Raw genomic sequence first — 13,464 nt, 5'->3', positions numbered from 1 at the left:
TACACAGGATGCTCCAAGACGCTTCTAGAACAGACCCTATGCACCCCTAGATGTCATTGAAAGGCAACCTTAGAAAACAATAAGAACCAACAAGAGGAGTTGTGAAAGGGTGAGGCATGTGTTTATAGAAATGAGGAAAGAAGATTCTATACTTTAATGGTTAAGACCCAAAGAAGGATACTCAAAGCAGTAGATACAATAGCAAAATTGCCCTGGTGGAAATGTACCAACTCCATTTAAAAAGTTTTCATATATATCAAATGAATATCTGTGTTTTCAAGCCAGGCAGGTTAGTTCACATCTGTGACCCCAGCACTCAGGATGTTTAGGCAAGAGGATTACCACAAATTCAAGGCCAGCATGAGCTGCATAGTGAGTTCTAGGCCAGTCGGGGTCACACAGAGAGACACTGTTTCAAAATAAAACAAATATGTGTGTATATTCATATATAAATGTGTGTATTTTCAAGAAGGGAAGTCAAGTGCTGTTTAGTAAAGTGCTTGCTAATTAATTAAAAGAAAGTTTCAAAAATTTGCTTTGCCTGAACTTTTAAGAAAAGATTTATCATTTTATGTCAGTTTTATGTGCACCACATGTGTACAGTGCCTGAGATTGACGTGCATCACATGCATGCAGTGCCTGTGGAAGCCAGAAGAGGGGATCAGATCCCCTGGGACTGGAGTTATAGACAGTTGTGATCTGTCATACGGGTGCTGAGAACCCAAGCCAGGTCCTTTGTAAGTGCAGCCCATGTTCGTAAATACTCAGCATCTCTCTCCCCCAGTGCCTGAACTTGTTATCCCCAGGCTTCTGATGCCCATCAAGAGGTAAGAATTGTCCTCGGTGGAATGTGAGGGAGAAAGCTAGCTACCTGGATAGACTCCCTCCAGAGCCAACCCATAGCTTGAGGTGCTTTCAGTGTCGCATGTGATAAAGTGAACAAGGCAAATCATTTATTAACTAAATTATAAACCACTTCAACAGTATTGTTAATTGAGAAAATTAGTGGGACAGATTATGATTGATTTGTAATGACTCAACAATATCCTAACTAAATTTTCCTAATGTATAATACCTTCAAAAGTCTAAAAATTCATTGTTCTTGCCAGGAAGTGGTGGCGCACGCCTTTAATCCCAGCACTCGGGAGGCAGAGGCAGGCGGATCTCTGTGAGTTTGAGGCCAGCCTGATCTACAGAGTGAGTTCCAGAAAAGGCGCAAAGCAACACAGAGAAACCCTGTCTCTATAAAACAAAAACAAACAAGCAAACAAAAAAAAAAATTCATTGTTCTTGTGTTTTTTTTTTAAACTGTGGGATTAGATAACCTCCTTTTTTTTTTGTTTTCTCTTTATTTATTCTTTGTGTCTTTCACATCATGCCTCCGGATCCCACCTATCCCCACCCAGAATAAAACAAAATAAAATTTAAGAGAAGAAAAAAGGGGGCAGAGAGAAAGGGAAAATCTCGTTATGGAAGCTGCAGTGTGACCCAGTGAGTCACACAGTAAACCCCTTTATCTGTACATTTTTACATGCAGGTATTCATCACAAAGAATGGTTGGTCTGGTTCCAGGACCCTGGGCTCTGTTGTACCATCGATACTGGGCCGTCACTGGGACTCTTCCTGGACATCCTGTTGCTGCCCCTGTCATGGAAATCCTGGAGCCCTGTAACCCTCTTCTTAAAAAATAAAAAAATTCTACTACAGCAGAACATTGGAACAAGGGGTTATGACATGATCTCACTGTATGGCCCAGGGTGTCTTTCAGCCCTCTGGTTTCCACCTCCCAAGGCCCTGTGCCGGCACACCCAACAGGAGAACATTTTTAAAAGTGCTCTTGATCAACTGTTTTTTCCTCCAAAACACAAGTACTATGTGAGAGCTTGCTTCTTTTACTAATGTTTTCTTCACTTATTAACATTGCTTTGCAACTAGGGCATGGCAGAAGATTGCTCTGTCCCCAGACTCCAATTATAGGGGAGATTTTCATTTATTTTCCCCTAAAGTGTTTTTAGTGCAAGTCTGGGGTGGGGGAAAAAAAACAAGCAAACAATATTTCTTCAGACTGGCAGAGCATGTTTCCCGGCGAGGTATCAGAATAATTAAAATGAGAAAGATAGAAAAAAAAACCCACAAGCATTGACAAATTTGGGGAAGATCTGGAATTTTTATGTATGATTAGTAGAAGTGCTAATTTGCTTCTTCCACTATGGAAAACAACGTGGCATTTCCCTCTAAGCCTCAACAAACGCACATCTTTGGTCCAGAAGTTCCACTGGAAGGTATGCACTCAATACTGAGACACAAAAGTGTTCACCAGAAGGTACACAGGGAATGTTCTGAGCAGTCCTGGGCATCCATCTCTAAGTAGGGAAGAACACACACGTTGTCCATCTGCCTTCTAACAGATGTGCTATGCTGCATTTATTTTGGGGAATTCTAATCAGTTATGTGAAGTTAAAACCTGAACAACCAACAAAACTGCATCTTAGAAGCACAGATGTTGAGGGAAACGCAGGACACACCCTAATGTATTGTTCAAAACTGCACATGAATTACAGTCATGCATTGCTTAATGATGGGGACACATTCTGAGAAATACATCATTGTGTGACGGGATTACATGGTGTAGTTACTCGAACTGAGATGGCTCATGAGCCATATCAGCACTATAATCTTATGGGACCACTGTTGTGGTCTGTCATTGACGGAAGCATGATCATGCACAGAGGACCATGGATGGCATTGGGAAACATGATAATGGTTGCCTTTGAGATGGAATATTAGAGGGGTGAATGCGGAGACTTCTGGGGTCCAGTAGTCTTCTCATTGTTTACATAATTACAGAGGTTTGTGTAGTTCATGACAGTTCATTAAACATACAATTTGTTTAATTTTGTGCCATATTCTGTATATTTGTTAAAAATCAATAAAATGCCAGCTTCTTTGTTGTTAAGGGAGCGAGATCATCAGTGGATTCTAAAATACATGGATTCTACACTCACGGTGTTCTTGGTCAGAATTGATAAGAAAAATTAAAGTAATTCTTAAGAATTGTTATTTAGTTAACAAGGATTAAGTAACTTAAAAATAAATTTTAAATTTAAATAAACTATCTGAACCAATGTTAGGAAATAGTTGACAGGAAAGATAAAAATCCTCTCTTCTGTTAGACCGAAGATGAGCTTCTGATACGCTTGATTAAACACTAAGTTTTCTGTCCTTAAAGAACTGAAAGGTGATCATATTAAAGGGGATAGCTGAGATGTCTACGAGGTTATGGCAGAGTCCTTGGAGCAGCTTTCAAAGGCTTCAGCTGCCCTTCTTAGGTGTAGACATGAAGTCTTTAAAAAACAAAAAGCACTGGGTGGTGGTGGCACACGCCTTTAATCCCAGCACTCAGAAGGCAGAGGCAGGAGGATCTCTGTGAGTTCGAGGCCAGCCTGGGCTACAGAGTAAGTTCCCGGTAAAGACTCCAAAGCTATGCAGAGAAACCCTGTCTCAAAAAACTAGAAAGAAAACAAAACAAAACAAAAACAAAAGGCAAGGCTAGAGATGGCTCAGTGGGTGAGAACTCCTATTGTGCAAACACATGAGGACCTGAGTTTGAATCCCCAGCAGCCACGTAAAAGGCCAGGGGAGGCCATCTGTGTGCCTGTAACTCCAGTACCTTGGGGGACAAGGCAGGAGGGTCCCTGGGACTTGTGGCTCCAGCATCACTCTAGGTTCAGTGAGAGACCTCATGTCAGGGCATCAGGCAGAGAAAGTGATAGCGCTGGATACCCCTGGCCTCCGTGTGCATGTACACACACACACACACACACACACACACACACACACACACACACACATGTGCATGCAATCATTAGAATTTCTCAGACAAATTAGTTGATTTTGAGAGTTACAGAGATAAATTTTGTTTTTGAGGAAAAAAATCTCTTTTCAAATATACATTGTTCATGGCAATCTCATTTCTTAGTCAACAGTGGGTCTCAGCCAGATATGATGGATCATTCCTTTAACCCCCCCTGCTCTTGAGAGTCTAAGGCAAGAAGAGTGTCATGGGTTTGACGTGAGCATGGGCTACATAGTGAGCTCCAGGCCATCCTGGGCTACAAAGCAAGACCCTAACTCAAAAGAAACAACAACAGAACAGCAACAAAGAATGCCACCACCGCCACCACGACGACGACATAAGATCCTAGTGTCCACATAAGCATAGACATGTGACCCAGACCTGACCAATGAAATGGAAGAGGAACTTCACCTGGAATGTCTGCGGAAGTTATACTCCTGTGTGGTGGGTTGTATCTCTTTGTTCTCATGGGATAGTAAAATACCATGTCAGCATAGTCACCAAAAAAAAGTGTGTGTGTGTGTGTGTGTTTATATAAAAATGATTATAGGTATCATATGTGTATAAATCAAGCATGTTGTAGTTACAGATGAACAGATAATGACAGAATGACTTTTCAAGACTTTGAGCTGGAGATGATGGTCCCTGTAGTCGCAGCACTTGAGAAGGCTCAAACAGGAGAATCATGAACCCAAGGCCCAGTCTAGCCTTCATAGCCCTCACCCTAAAATAGACTTTGAAAATCAAATTTCACACAGCCATGAGGGTAAATAGGGAGTGATGAACATGAAATGCACTTCCTCAGGGGAGAAAGAGGATCTTTCCAGATCATCGAATGGGAGGACGTTTTAAAGTATTAGAAACATTTTGTTGTTGTTGTTAAAAAATGTTGTGTTACTATTTTTAAATTGTGTGTGTGTGTGTGTGTGTGTGTGTGTGTGTGTGTGTGCCACAGTGTGCTTGTAAAGGTCAGAGGACCACTCTTGGGAGCCAGTTTTCTCTTCCCACCTTGCTTCTGAGGCAGGGTCTTCCTGTGTCTACCTCTGTGTCGCATAAGCAAACACTCTTCTGTATCCACTTCCCATCTATCCCTAGAACTGCTAGGATTACAGATTGGAACCACTACATCCAACTTTGTATGTGACTTCCAGGGGTTGAACTCGGTTGTCAGGCGTGTGTGGCAGGAACCTTGACCCACTGAGTCATCTGACTGGTCCCAGCTGCATTCTTTTTGATGCTGAGTAGCAAATACATTTTACTCGATTTTTTTCTTCAGAATTTACATTTACATATGTATTGGTTTTTAATGTATGAAATGTTTCCTAATATAAAAGCTTCAGTTAAACATTTGCTTCATACACTGAGCTGTTGAACAGACATCCATTTTCCTCAGGAGCTAATATAACTCCCTAGTTAAAAGAAAAATTGTAAATACAACCAACATTAAGGGCAAGAGATGTGGCTCAGTGGTTAAGAGCACTGGTTGCTCTCGAAGAGGACCTGGTTTTGATTCCCAGTAGCTACATGGCATGTCATAACTATCTTTGACTCCAGTTCCAAGGGATACGATGTCCCTCTTCAGGCCTCCACCGGTACAAGTCATACATGCAGTATACATACACACAGGCAGACAACCACTCAGACCATAAAATAAAATGAAACACATCTTAGAAAAAAAAAAAAAAGCCCAACAGCTGGGTGGTAGTGGCACACACCTTTAATCACAGCACTTGGGAGGCAGAGTCAGGTGGATCTCTGTGAGTGTGAGGCAGTCTGGTCTACAGAGCGAGTTCCAGGACAGCCAAGGATACCCAAGGAAACCCTGTCTTGAAAAACCAAGAATACGGGACCTGTTCTTAGTGCATGGGCTGGCTTTTTGGAACCTAGGGCCTATGCTGGGCCTTTGCTCAGCCTAGGTGAAGGGAGGAGGGAACTGGACCTGCCTCAACTGAATCTACCAGGCTGAGCTGAATCCCCAGGGGAGTCTTTGCCTTGGAGGAAGTGGAAATGGGGGGAGGATGGGAGTGGGGAGAGGAGGGAGAAGAGGGGAATCCGTGGCTGACATGTAAAATTAAATTAATTATAAAATTAAAAAAAACAAGAATAAAATAAAATAAAAATTATAAATAAAGCCCAACATCAGCACTTGAAAAATTAAGCAGAACAACTTGTCAATTATGGCAATTTGACTCAAAAGAAGAGCTAACTAAAATGACTTAGCCAAAACAATCATGAAACTTCAACTTCACAGTGGCATTCAAAAGACAAAACGCCAAGATGTTTTCTGATTAAAATATGATTTCATATCACCTTTATTCTAAAGTTAATTTAAATGTATCAATAGGTACAGGAAAAGTCTCCCTGGTACAAAGGCTATCATCACTTCTAGTGTAGCTTTTATGGATTTTCTCTTGTGTCTGTGATGTCCTCATTGGAGGGCAACAGGAACACTCACGTTGTAGAGGAGGCCGTTAGAGGTTCTGCTCAGCTCCATGTGTTTCACAATGCATTCACCGCCACACCTTCCCACGCCAGCTGGCACAGTCAAAAGCCAAAAAAAGAGTCCCTCCCAGCACCGGCATTCAGCTGCCAGGCTTCATAGACTTAATTGTGTAAGACTGGCTCTCACTTCTGCTTGTTCCCCTTCTTGGGCATCTCCAGCTGCCGCCTAGCCCTCTGTTTTCATTGTTTTCACCTAGGATTCCCAGTGGGCTCTGTCTTGGTTACTAAAAGCTGGGCTGAAGTGAAAACATTAAGCAAAAAAGACTGTTGAACATGGGTCTTCTCAGAGGTGAGACTAATGAACAGCATCGTGTACCGAATATTAGCTAATGATCAGACATGTGAAAGCTGAGAGTCTAGGGGTTTTCCATGCACAGATAATGAGGGAGCCAGTGAACGAAGCATCAGTCCACACCTTGGCTACTTCATCCCACAGTCTAGTGATGATGCATTACACGTTAACAGAAATACCACTTAGAGATCTGAAGGGGCACCAGCATGGTGTGACAGACTTCACAGGCTGCAGCAGCTCTCTGCAGATCCCTGCCTCCATGGCTTTAAATGGGACCCTTAGCAGGCTTGGTCTTCCTGACCTAGTTACTGGGTTTGGCGTGAAAACGACTAGGGGAAAAGACTTTTAAGTACATCTCTTCTCAAAGCTAACACAGAGATGTCCCCTGTTTTATCAGAATACTAATGGCCTTAATGCATCTGTATCTGAGTCTGCTCTCATGGGTCTGGCACTGAGGAGAAAGCCTTCCACTTGATATAATGAAGAGGATAACAGTCAGATGCTCAGCCTGACTGTCACATTCTAGGCATGGCACTCTTCAAACAGTTAAGTTGTTTGAATTCATTGAGTTAAGGGCGCCGGATTTATTATATTAAATGTCTACTACATAATGAAAATTAGGATGTTTTCACAATACATACTCTTAGATTAGTGGAGAAAAAAATATGTGCCTTTTTTAATAATAAAAAAAGAATCTATATATCCATTCCAGTAATAGGGACGTTTTGTTATGGAAGTCAAAGCAGGAAGCTAAGCTAAAGACTGTCACTAAGTCAGAATATTGGTACCAGTTTCTCTGGCTGAAACTTTCAAACAATATTTGAAAGAATTAGTGTTCATGAAAGCTTAGCACCACTAGTAATAATTTGACAATATGAAGATGTTATATAGAGATCTGATGAAATGTGGTTTTGCTTTTGTTTTGAGACAGGCTCTCATTATGGATGCCTGGCTGGCCTGGAATTTGCTATGTAGACCTGGGAAGAACTTACAGAGATCTGCTTGCCTCTGCCTCTCCAGTGCTTTGATTACATGCATGCTCCACCACACCAGGCTACAAAGTAGTTTTGAATATGATTGGTGTGAACATGGACAGGTCATATACAATGTATGCATAAAAGATAACAGAAAATACAACCCCAGGGAGGAAAAATCTGGAACTAATAAATTCAAGGTTGAAGAAGTTCTGTTTGGTTGTGAGAACAAGTGATGAAAAGCTTACCATCCTTTATGAAAAACAAAAATGAAACAAAACATGCATGGTGGCTCATACTTGTAATACTAGCACTTGAGAGCCTGAGGCTGGAGGATTGCCATGAGTTCAAGGCCAGTCTGGGGGGTTCCAAACTAGCCTGGGGTACAGTATGAGACTGTGTCTCAAAAAAACCCAAAACTTTCTTTAAGAAGGTAAAAGGGTGGGGTGGGGCTGTTAAGAGAGCTCCGCTGGTTAAAGCGTTTACTCTGCAAGTCCAAGGACCTGAGTTCAATCCCCAGAACCCACATAAAGGTGGAAGGAAAGAAAAGACCCTACAGAGTTGTCTTCTGACCCCCCCACACACACATATGAACAAAAAAAAATAACTTGCTTAAATATCATTTCTTAAATATCTGTCATTAACAAGTCAACAAGCTAAAACTGGTTGAGACTGAGCAGAGCAGCCTTACACAACTACCAAGTTCCGTTAAACTCCTCACAAAAATGTCCAGTCCCTATTAGGATTCCATGGGAATTAATGAGCAAAACAGTCTTCCGATTATATTTTTTTTAGTGCATTCTCAGATGAACTCAAACTGCTAAGGAATTTTTTTTTGTGATCATTTGATTTACGAGTGTTGAAAGTGGAGAGAAATTAGAGGTAAACAGTAAAACACCCAGCCAAATTTGTGGGCGGATCCACCTTATTCATAGCAACAGGAATAGCATAAGAAATAGAGAAGAGGTGATGGGAACCTCTCCCTCAGGTAACAGTGGGTACAGCTTTGCCCAAATAGGTGGAAGACTCTAATGTTTTTTCACTAATATTTTATATTTAAAAATTATGGGAATTTTAAATCAAAGGTGTTCCTCCCCAGAGAGGCTTAGGGACATTAATGAAGTTGGTTTAGAAGCATGCTTACTTTTTTTGTTGTTGTTGTTGTTTTCTTAATGAAACTTAGCCTTGGATTTTAATCCCTGATCTGAAATTTACCAGCTTTGCTGTTTGGGGTAGGTACAGTCTTTCCAAATCTCACTTTCTTGGTTTCACAAATCACTATGGTAACACTTATGTCACAGAGATACTGCAAGAACAGGGTAACTCAAGGTAATCTCACGTTCAGTAGAGGGAATCATAATCTTTGATGATCACCTCCAACTTGTGGAGCCAGTCACAGAACTTCTCTTGAGTAGGGTTTTAGTGATGTTGATTTGATGGTTTTGTTTTGTTTCACATTTCACACCAGAGGGGCCAAAATCAGGTTCAGGAATGTTGAGTAAGATCCAAATTCACATAGCTAATAAATGATAGCTAGATGATGGACTTGAAGCTGCCACCGAAAACTGTGGCCTTTTCCCCCCATTACCCTAAATCATGCTTCCCCTAAACAAAAAGAAAAAACCCCTCAGGGGTATAACCTACCAATGGCAAAAACAGTATGTTCCGGGAGTCTGCAGCAAGGAGAAAGTACCCCAAGCTTCCCACACCCTTTGGTCTCCTCTCATCTTGAGATCTGCCTGCCCTGTAAGAGTTGTTACCTTAGACGTGCCTTTTGTGGGATATTCAATCACACTGTGAACCTCCAGTTTGTGTTTATGTTAATTAAATAAAATCAACCTTAGGTCTGCAGGCCAAGTTAGCAACTAGTTGACAGAAAGTAATCATAGAGTGTCATAGGGTGTCTATAAGATGATAAAGAGATGCACAAAAAGTAGTAGGGAGGGACTTAGGTAAGCATGGATTCTTTTGTTTTGGTCGAGCAGAAGAATGCTCTCTTTTAGGGACACCAGCAAAGAGAGAAGGTCAGCTAGTTGCTACTCAGCCTCTCTGAGCTAGCAGGTTTTCACCCCAGCTTCTGACTCCCGAGTCTTATTAACGATAGAGATTTAATTAAAAGCTGTATTTGGCAGCAGTGACACAGCCAGTGCCTGTGGGAACAGAACTTCTGCCAGGCCTGAGTGGCCCAGTTGTGCCAGAGAAGCAAGCCAGTAACTGTGGAGCCACATCTGCTGGCTAAAACAGCAGCAGGTTATAACACAGGCTCTGTGCCAACGGAAAAACAACAAGTGCCTGCAGGAGGCTGGAAAGAGAGTTCAGTGGTACGGTATTTACCAATATGTCCAAAGCCTTGGGTTTGAGTCACAGCACTACAAAACGAACAAAAAAGAAGTTCCCTTTGCACACCCACACCAGAGAAGCGGTAAGGAATGGATGAGACAAGAGGCTCTACCACAATTTCCTGAAGTCTGAACCAACCCTCGTTTTGCATTGTTCCGTGGAACTGTGATTCCTTCCTCCCGCTGAAGGAGGTCACATTTGATCCTGCACTGTCTAACTGTCTCTTCTGCAAACTGATGCACAAAGGGGAAATTCTCCCCCTACCCTTAGACTCACAGTGATTGCAAAAAAATGTCAACTGTTGCATAAAAGATGCATTGATGTTTGGCAAAGTCACACTCAGGTTGTTAAAAACCAAACAAACGCCATATTATTAAACTTCCTCAGCAGTAATATTCCCAGTCACATATTTATCTCCTCAAAGCACTGCCCCCTTTATAGCGTTTTCTTTTGATGACTTGATTTGTGGATGGAAAGTAACTTTTGACAACTGATACTCCAGTTCTCTTACAAGCTGCTCACAAAGCTCTTTTCCTGTAAGCCTTGGCAGACCCAAAGAGAAGTCCCCACTTCTTACTTTAAAAACAAAAAATCATTTTCAACCCTATCTCAACCTGTACATGAAAGTTACAGTTTATCATGGAATCGTTTTTTCTCTGTAAATGTGAAGTATATACTGCAAGTTAACAGGGATCCAAAGAAATAGCATTTAGGTGGCTGAGGAAGTCAGAAGCTACTACTCACCTTTGCATGAGAGATCGCAGAACCTCTCAGAGAAAAATGGGGAAAATGTGAAACTCAAGCTGGAGAACCATAGAGCAATCTGCGAGGCATGCTTAACTGTTTAAGGGAACTCTCTCACTGTGTGACAAGGTTCGGGGCGCGCGGGGGGAGGGGGGGGCAGAGTCTGAAAAATCAGAGGATTCTGAGATGCTTGGAACATAGCACTGTGCATCATCTGGGAGGGAACCAGAAGGGAAGCCTCAGGTATTTGAAAGACAAACATGAAAAGCAGTTGTCCAGGGTGCTGTGCCCAGCGCTGGACCACAGTATCAGTCAAGGATGATGAGAGGCAGGCAGGCACGTGCAGTCTCTGGCTCCTGTGTGACTCCAGCATGGGCACTTCATGCTGTATTCTTTACTAAAACAATCTGAAGGGCAAACATACATCTAGAACGGTTTTTCAAGCTGTGGGTCACAACCCCTTTAGGGGTTCAACCGACCCTATCACAGAGGTATATCAGACATACTGCATATCAGATTTCATAGCAGTAGCAAAATTATATTTATGAAGTAGCAACGAAATAATTTTATGGTTGGGGGTCATCCCGACTGTCTTAGAGGGTGGCAACATTACTCGGAAGGTTGAGGACCACTGATTTACAGAGAGGTAAAGTAGAGAAAAGTATAAGGAGGAAGGATTGTCATGAAGGACAAGCAGCCTTCAGAAGAGAGTCTCTCAGGTGAATAGTATCAAAATATAGATACGTTTTAAAAATGTGTCCATGTAGGTAATCAGCACCTTATTTTATCTTCCCCCACAAATGCTCTATTCTGTTTTTTTCTGTGATCTTCCTTTTACTGAGAGTCACTTGCATGCAATCGCTAAGCATAAAAGTAGAAAGTCGAGTTATCATCCTGCTTGGTAAGGTTTCATGGTAGGAAGGGATTTAAATGCTAACATTGTCTACTCAGGCACTTTATCAATAATTTAAACTGACTGACAGGAAAGCAATTGGCACTCTGAGTTAGTAGCAGCTGTTTCCATGGGTTCCTTCTCAGAAATAAACAGGGAGGGGAGCTCTGCAGTTCTGAGATTTTTCTTTGCAAAACCTGACTAAAAATTTCCCACGATTTGGTCTCACTCTTACCTCAGTGATCTTGTCCGGATTTCTCTCTTCAGCAGCTGCAATTTCTCCTCTGTGCAGAGCGTCTGAGCCTCTTTTTTATTGCCCAGGATTTGGCAGAGAACCAGACAGTCTTAGAAGGGAGATGTGGGAGGTGGGATTTGGGCCAATTTTTCTCACTTCTTTTGACAAAGCTAATGGCATTGCTCTTTTCAAGATTACTGCTGGCATTCTCTAAGATTCACCGACCTCTGCCTCCCCTCCTGCCTTTTCTTTATATGTTGATTTGTGTATGTGGCGGGGGTGGGGGGTGGGATGGAGGGGTGGGGGTGGGGGTGAGGGTGGGGGTGGGGAGGAGGTGAGGGACAAGGTCTTGCTGTCTGACCTAGGCCTTTAATTCAGGATCTTCCTGCCTTAGCCTCCAGGGCTGGAACTACAAGGTCACCACACCAGCTCTTCTCTGTCATGGCTGTAAATTTTAATTACCAATGATGGGTTTTATGTGTTCCCCCCCCCTCACCCCTTCTTCCAGACTCATGCCAGAATTATCTCACATGTAGCCCTTCTCCCATCTTCAGGCCCCAGTTCTTCTTCTACCTCTCCCCCACCCTTCACGATCGGGCTCATGAATTCCTAACTTCTAAGTTAAAGCCCCAAGTGTTACCTCCAGCACTCTTTTTATTGGCAAGCTTTTGATTTTTATGTTTCACTTTTGCCACTGGCTTATTTTGAAATCTTCATTAAGACGCCACATTTTTCTTTCAGATTCTTATATAATAAAGTCATTCCCTGTTGCATATCAGAAATATGCAGCTTATCTGCAAATAAGAGCTCTCAGAGCTCCATGTATCTCCTCATAGCTGATCTGCCTCCACACCCTGGCCACAGAGTAATTAAGCTAGCAATAATAATGATAATAGAAAAGAAAGCAAACACCAGTGGTTTGAAGAATCCACACCAGGAAAGAAGAAAAAGATCCTTCAGGCTAGCTAAGGTGATTGTCTCATGGGTGTAAAGTTACCATCGAGACAGCACAAATCTAGGCTTCCCACAGAGACCAAACAAGCTAGCTTGAAGACAAAAATAATAAAGGCATGTTTCTAGGGATAAGCAGTGTTTACCTTCTTGCACAGAGATGTCATTGCAAAGAGGCTGATCTGGAGTTGAAGGAGAGCCAAGCGTGGGAGCCCAGCTGGGAGACCGGCTCCCACATTTTACAACAGGGTACTCCTGAAGAGAGAGGGATAAGAGACATTAGAATGATAGAGGGGAGAGAAACAGATAGAAACACAGGATAGCCTTGGGAGGGCCTGGATCATTATCCACCAGTCCCTTCTGTCTCTTCTAAAGGGCCATTTATAGAAATGCCAAGGGGTGGAGCAAAAGACCTCCCCCTAGCACAGCTAAGTGCAGATCTTTCCAATCAGTATGTGGTCAAGCAATCCTCTAATGCAGCCCTGCTGGGTAAAGCAAGCTCAGATCTCACTAGGAAACCTTTGTGGGTCTCCACAGCCAACTTCCTTGTCCCTTCAAAGGAACCTTTCCCTCAGCCACTAAGCAGTATCAGGAACAGATCCCTAGTGTCAGCCCGTCAGAGCCTCAGATGTCAGCATGCCAGGCTGGATGAGCTTGGAGGAATGTGCACTGTCTGGT

General features: G+C 42.5%; 1 protein-coding gene across 1 annotated transcript in view; it reads right to left on the bottom strand.

Moving 5' to 3' along the window:
- Il33 (interleukin 33) overlaps nt 1-11,977 on the bottom strand; it is a 37,324-nt gene extending 25,347 nt beyond the window's left edge. Inside the window, exon 1 of the mRNA XM_006975817.4 lies at nt 11,836-11,977. The gene's annotated coding sequence lies outside the window, so the exon portion shown is untranslated. The remainder of the gene's footprint in view (nt 1-11,835) is intronic.
- Nucleotides 11,978-13,464: the final 1,487 nt, after the last annotated feature.

The sequence above is a fragment of the Peromyscus maniculatus genome, chromosome 1 (assembly GCF_049852395.1).
Source record: "Peromyscus maniculatus bairdii isolate BWxNUB_F1_BW_parent chromosome 1, HU_Pman_BW_mat_3.1, whole genome shotgun sequence".
NCBI lineage: Eukaryota > Metazoa > Chordata > Mammalia > Rodentia > Cricetidae > Peromyscus > Peromyscus maniculatus.
Note: the sequence above shows the minus strand (reverse complement) of the source record. Positions and strands in the feature narration are given on the sequence as shown.